Below are 7,360 nucleotides of genomic sequence, written 5' to 3'. Positions count from 1 at the left end.
CTACCCAGATCCAGGACAACAAGAAGTCCTTTTTTAAATACATAGGGGGTAAAAAGAAGTTACCGGGTAACATGGGGCCTCTGCAAGACACTCTAGGAAATCTGGTCGTTGCACCAGACAGCAAAGCTAACCTATTTAACAATTTCTTTGCCTCCGTTTTTCTGAGCAGGAACCGGGTCATCTCCTCCACTGGGACCCCCGTAGGCCCCAGAGGACGTGCACCCAAGCCTAGGGTCAGAGAGGACCTAGTCAGGGAACTTCTGGAGGACTCAGGAAACTATAGGCCAGCTAGTCTTACCTCGGTCCTGGATAAGCTTTTTGAGAGAATTATCCTGGCGCATGTCCGCGAGGGGCCAGCAGGGGAGATTATGCTTAGGGGCAACCAACATGGGTTCATTAGAGGCAGGTCCTGTCAGACCAACCTGGTGGCCTTCTATGACCAGGTCACAAAATCCTTAGACGCAGGTGTCGCAGTGGACATAGTCTTTCTGGACTTCAGGAAGGCCTTCTATACTGTCTCTCACCCCATTCTTATTAAAAAACTAGGAGACTGTGGTGTTGACATCTACACAGTCAGATGGGTCACTAATTGGCTGGAGGGCCACGCCCAGAGAGTGGTGGTGGAGGGGTCATTTTCAACCTGGAGGGATGTGGGCAGTGGGGTTCCCCAGGGCTCGGTCCTTGGGCCCTCATTGTTCAACATCTTCATCAGCGACTTGGATGAGGGGGTTAAAAGCACCCTGTTCAAATTTGCAGGTGACACTAAGATGTGGGGAGAAGTGGGCATGCTAGAAGGGAGGAATAGGCTGCAATCGGACCTGGACAGGTTACAGGGGTGGGCGGATGAGAACAGGATGGGTTTCAACACTGACAAGTGCAAGGTACTGCACCTGGGGAGGAGGAACCAGCAGCATACCTACAGGCTGGGGAACTCCCTTCTCATTAGTGCAGAGGCAGAAAAGGATCTTGGAGTCATTATTGATGCCAAAATGAACATGGGCCTACAGTGTGGAGACGCAGTCAGGAAGGCCAACTGTACCTTGTCATGCATCCAGAGATGCATCTCAAGCAGGTCCAAGGAGATGATCCTCCCCCTCTATGCAACACTGGAGTACTGCATCCAGTTCTGGACACCACACTTCAGGAGGGATGTGGACAACATGGAGAGGGTCCAGAGGAGTGCCAATTGCATGGTCAGGGGGCAGCAGGGCAGGCCCTACGAAGAGAGGCTGAGGGACCTGAACCTGTTCACCCCTTACAAGAGAAGGCTGAGTGGGGATTTAGTGGCCATTTACAAACAAGTCAAGGGGGACCAGCAGGCATTGGGGGCATCCCTGTTCCCCCGAGCACCACCAGGAGTGACAAGAAATAACGGTCACAAGCTGGCAGAGGGTAGATTCAGGCTAGATATCAGGAGGCACTACTTCACTGTCAGGGCAGCTAGGATCTGGAACCAACTTCCAAGAGAAGTGGTGCTGGCTCCTACCCTGGGGGTCTTTAAGAGGAGGCTGGATGAACACCTTGCCAGGGTTGTTCGACCCCAGTATTCTTTCCTGCCATGGCAGGGGGTCGGACTTGATGGTCTGCTCAGGTCCCTTCCAACCCTACCAACTATGAAACTATGAATAAAATGCACTGAAAAGGTGCCACAGCAGACATTGTGCATCAGGAACATGGGCACTGTAAAACGTTCGGTATGTTCTGTACCCTACATGGAACTAACTCTGATGTTTGGTACAGAGAGGAAAGGGAGCCCTTTCCAGGAGGGAAACAATCTTTGCACTTGCTCTACCCTTTGAAAAAATAGGCAAGACCATGCACAAACTGCCATGTAACCTTTGTTTTAGGAGAAAACAGGTTTTGAGATAAGAGAAGAAAGTTACTAGAAAATATGAGTAATAGTAACTATGGAAAATAAGCAATAGAGCTTTGAAATGGCTATATAGGAAAGGTAGATGAGGGAAGAGATATTTAAGCCAGAAGCCATATCTTGTAAATGATCCATGGATAGTACTCTCAGTGATAACCAAAGGAGTCTTGTTCAGAAACTGGTGTCAGGGTTAATGGCTTTAAGCACACCAAGGCAGGTAAAAAATAAGCTATTTTTTCTTAGACCTACTAAGGAATGCAGTTGTCCTCTCTGTTCTTCCTACTATAAGGCAGCCAGTGTTCCAGTAACTTCTGTGCAGGCTGAGGAGGACAACTTCTGTTTCAAATTTATGCCATTTGTCATTCTCACAAGGACAGCACCTGTGCAAATGGCTAGATATATTTATGAATGCTTTTCAGGCCAGGTGATGCCATACTTTCAAGCAGGTATTACTTTTACTGTATAGTTGGGATACTAGTATTGTATATGTAGAAGACACAATAGTTCTCTAAACTGGGGTGAATTTCACCCATCCAGCGAACAGGACTTCCATTACTATATTTACTCAAATCTAAGACAACCCAAATATAAGATGACGCTCTAATAGTTAGATTCTATATATGGAATATGTATGAATTTGTTATAATTTTCCATTTATAGAAACTAATTATTGGATGGTCATCTTTAATTCATCCCTCCACTGCCTCAGAGGGGCAGGCAGTGGTGATAGGTAGTATGGTGAAGTCAAGCAGCTCATCTCTGCTTGTGTTGCCAACCTCCCACCTCTGCCTCTTGCCTGCCACCCCATAGCCTCAGCCCTCCCTTCCCCCTCCACCTCTGTTGCCCCTTTTGCCCCTCTCCCTCAGCTCCCACTTACCCTTTCCTCCTCCTCTCCAACCTCTACTCGCCTCTCCTATCCCCCTCCTCTCTCCCCTTCCTCCCCCCCACCCCTTGTCATGTACCCTTGCTATGCATGGGCAGGCTCCATCTCCCTTCTAGCCTGGGGCACTGAGCACAGCCCCACCCTGCCCCCATAGCAGCTCGGTGGGCTGTACACTACTGCTATGGGGCTGAGGGGGAGGAGATGGGTGGTGGTGCAGAAGTGTCAGGGGTTGGGGGACAGGCAACAGCTGTGGCTAGTGCCCTGATGGCTGGATCCTGAGCTACAGCAGCCACCTCCCCTCCCCCGCAACTACCCTTGTAGGTGATTCTAAGACAAGGAGCATTTTCCCCAAGGTTAAATGGGACAAAACCCCTCATTTTAGAATTGAGTACATACGGTACTCCCTCTAGTATGCACAGGAGAAATTAAGTCCCTCTAGCTCTGAATCTTTGGTGTTGAGGTTTTTTAGTTAATTTAGAGACTTCTTTAAAAGTTTGTTTCAATCTCAGAGTGAACACACATCGCTTATCAGAAACTGCCTTTTATCAAATTTCCAAATCTTCCTTGTCTGGAATTCTCAAGGAGAAACTGAAGCCTGCCTGCCACAAAACAAACATCTGAGAAGTTCATAGGCACATAGAATCACTTTTATTATTGGCTGGATCAGACCTTGGAGAGAACTGCAGGGCAAACAGATGTTTTCCCCAAAATAGCTTTTGTTTTTGACACTTTGGATATTGTAATTTTATAGTTAAAATAGGTGTCACAGGCCACACTAATCAAACTTGCTACATATTGACTCATCATTCATGAAATCAGGCTGCAATTCTATTTTGTTTTGTTTTATGAGACATGTTTCAGCATTTTTATTAATATTCTATATCACTATGGCACATTTATTAGCTTGATATTGAAGATTTACTATATGTATTACTTCTGGTGACTATAGTATAAAACTTTAAGCTGTTTTGGTAAGCAATGATTGCACTCAGAGAAGTAGGGTCCTGCATTTTGACTTATTTAGGAATTTTTATGAAATATTTTTACAACATTTTTGAGCAGTGAAGGGGTATTAGTGAAGTTACCAACTTTTCCAGAATAAAATCTTGATTTAAATTTTTTTTCCAAAGGACAATATATATTATAAAATAAATGTCTTTCCCATGGTCTCTTAGTTCTGTTAATAATATAGTAATCAAAATTTATGTAAGCTCATAATTTCTAACATAATACAGGGAATACTTATCATATTAATTACTCTCCTATAGTAATATATACTAACTAGGATGTTAATTTCTCGTGGCATGAAAAATTAAATTGAGATCTTATTTCCAGAATGTAATTTTAAACATAAAATAGTAGAAACTCTTAAATGTACTTAGAGAATGTATGTGCTATAAAAATGCAATAAAAGATATTTAAAAGGCTGAGAATATTTTTTTTGCAGTGAAATATATGTACAGATTATTTCCTACAAGATCTTTCTGAAAATTCACATCCTTTGTTGCACAAGTTGTATATATATGTGTGCCTATACATGGCATATGGCTACACACAGAGGCAAATATAGATATACATGCTGTATATTTGTGTAAAGTTCATAGGGGTGTAGGTTGTAGCCGTGTTGGTCTAAGGACATAGGCAGATAAGGTTCCTTGTCTGTAAAGGTCATACACTTGTCTGATCCTCATCAAATCATTTCAGATGAGGAACTCATGATATACTATGCTTTTTACCAACACTGGCACTAGGAAAATCCTGTAAAAAAAAATTAGATCCTTGTTCATTGTCTTATGTTCCAGTTGTGATAAGTATTAATCCTGATTCAGGTGGGTTAGGTTAGTACTGCTTCAACATATGAAAAAATCATATTCTTTAAATCCAGTTTTGTCAATGACTAATCGTTGTTTTCTGTTTCCTTAACACAATGCTCCTTTAATCCTTAATTAATTTGCAAGTATTGTTGCCCTTCTGCTAATACCTTCAATTTTATAAGTATCTCTTAAAATGGGAAATGAACACCGCACACCATGTACTGTCAAAGCAATATGTCCTGGCATTAAGAGAGGGACTAATGCCTGCCTGTTCCATGATAAGCTGCATTTACTACATTGATGTATTTTGCAGCCACTTCACATTGAAAATTGACATCTATTTTGCTCATCATGCTAGGCCCTTCGGCATCTTCCAGAATTAATACTACTCATATTTTCCTGCATGGACTATTTTGTGTGGTTTTAATTGGATTTTCCCAGATACATTAGTTTGCATTTTTCTAAAATGAAACTCATCCTGCTATTCCCACCCCACCCCAAAGTTTCTAATCTCTCTAGGCCCCTTTGTATCGTGTCTCTGGCCTCTCTGATGTTCACAACTCCAGCCTATATAGTACAGTTTTCAAATGTCATTAATATTCTGTTCACTTTTTCACCCTGCTGTTTAATGGAGATGCTAAATAAAAATAACCTTAGCAGCATTACCAAGGTCAGTACTTTCCATTACCTTTAGCCTTTGTTTATGATCATTCAGCCCAAATGATAACATTCCTGCTCAATCCGATTTTAATTAATTTTTCATATTCATTTCAGATTAATCACTTTATTTTATAACAATTCCGATAATAAGGACTCAGAACAATATAAAGTACATTTCATTTCCAAACACTGAGATGTATATATGTGCTTTTTCCTATTGCTAAATTCTAAATACCTCGTTAGCATTCTAGCCAAGCATTGACAGAAACTGGAAACATTAGAACATGGCAACAAGTTATCAGTTATAGTTATTGTCATTACTGTTTGTTTATGACCATAAACGAGACAAAATTGCTGTTTTTTTCCACAGGAGCCAAATCTTCTTTGTGGCTGGAGCATTCAGTATGTGTAGAGTTATTCCTGGATGATTAAAGTACAAGGGGTCACAAGGGGTGGGTAACGATATGACTTACGTAACATGAATGATTGATATTTTCAGTACTTTTGAATGATATTACTATCTTATTTTTAAAAACCAGTTTGTTTTTACTGATGTTTGACCAAGACAATGGCTGAAAGCCAAAGGCTTCTGGGACTTTTAAAATCAGAACATCTATAGCATAAAGCAAGTATTAGAAAAATGTGAAATATTTATTTGGCTAAATTATTCAGATCTTTAAGTGGATTAATATTAGTTGCTCAAGTTATTTTAATTAGGAGCACAGAAGGGTTGAGGAAGGTCAGCTGAGATTTCTATTAAGAAAAAGTATCTATCACGTAGTGTCACATTTTAATGACTCTTTAATTATGCCAACCTTTCTGCAATAGTTTTATTGGAGCGAGCCAACTATTCATTATATACAAAGTCATATTGGCTATTTTTTATCTGTGTGTGATCCAAATCTATGACAAAGCACTCAACATGAGCCATCTCTATCATCATTCCTGTGCTGGAATGGAAAACGGCAAAATGCACTATTGTGCTCTACAGTGATGTGTGAATTATACTATGTGCTATAAACATTTCCTTAATTCTGTTTTTTATCATTAGAGACCTGTTTTAGGTCCTGACCTGCTATCAGGTTGTTTGTTGTCTTGTTGCCATGCAGTCAGTGATTATAGTGAAGATGGGCTGCAATTACAATGAATCAGACAGCCCACATTCACTTTTAGTTATTATCTCAATCTGAAGTCATTAACTATGTGCTGGAAAATCCTGATCTGACTGCAGTAAGCTGCATGTGTGTGTGTGTGTGTGTGTGTGTGTGTGCGTGTGCGTGTGTGTGAGTGTGGTGATGGCTGCAGTGATTAGATGAATGGCAGAATTGTATATAGCAAATAATGTGAAATTCACATTACAGGAAATTACATATTGCCAAAGAAATTGGTTTTCTGTAAAGTCTTCTAATTGCAAAGCAGTCAAAGAGAAGCCATAAAACATCCATAGCAACAATGGTCAGGGGAGCTGACCAAGTGAAAAGGTCTGATGCAAGCCCTGTTACTATGGATGTATTTATAATAAAAGCTACAATTTACAGTTAAAAATTCATTTCTTTTAAATATCAGGCCCTGGTGTCAAAGCTGAGAGCTAGATCCTCAGCTCTTGCTTTTGCAATGATACTTCAACAGCAGAAAGTCAAGGGAAGCAACCCAAAAGGAACAGCTGAAGATTCCCTGCCAGGAGAATCCACAGATACCGTAGGTTTATTTTTGTGGGACTAATAAAGGTGCCTTCAGGCCCAGTTTGGTCCCCAAGCAGGCTGAGAAACACATCCCCTTTCCTCACCCTCAAAGAATCCACCGATAGGCACTCCTAAAATAAAAATGGTGTAGGTTGCAAATATTCTACACAATCAATGTAAGATTATATTCTTCAGTTTCACATGGTACAGTACATGGACCGCACAGGATTTACATGTTTTCTTCTCTCACTTCAACATATGAAATAATAATGTACAGATCTTATTTATGAATTATGATAAATAAGATTTAATCCACCTGTAATCAGCACTACTGATATGTTTTTAGAAGCTGATTTATTTATAGGAAGATTAAAGCACTGATGGCATTGTAATATCATGAAGAAAAAGTCGTCATTTAGGGACAGATCCAAATTGATTCTATATGTGCCAA

Source organism: Alligator mississippiensis, chromosome 1, assembly GCF_030867095.1.
Source record: "Alligator mississippiensis isolate rAllMis1 chromosome 1, rAllMis1, whole genome shotgun sequence".
Classification (NCBI taxonomy): domain Eukaryota; kingdom Metazoa; phylum Chordata; order Crocodylia; family Alligatoridae; genus Alligator; species Alligator mississippiensis.
This window is presented reverse-complemented; position numbering follows the sequence as displayed.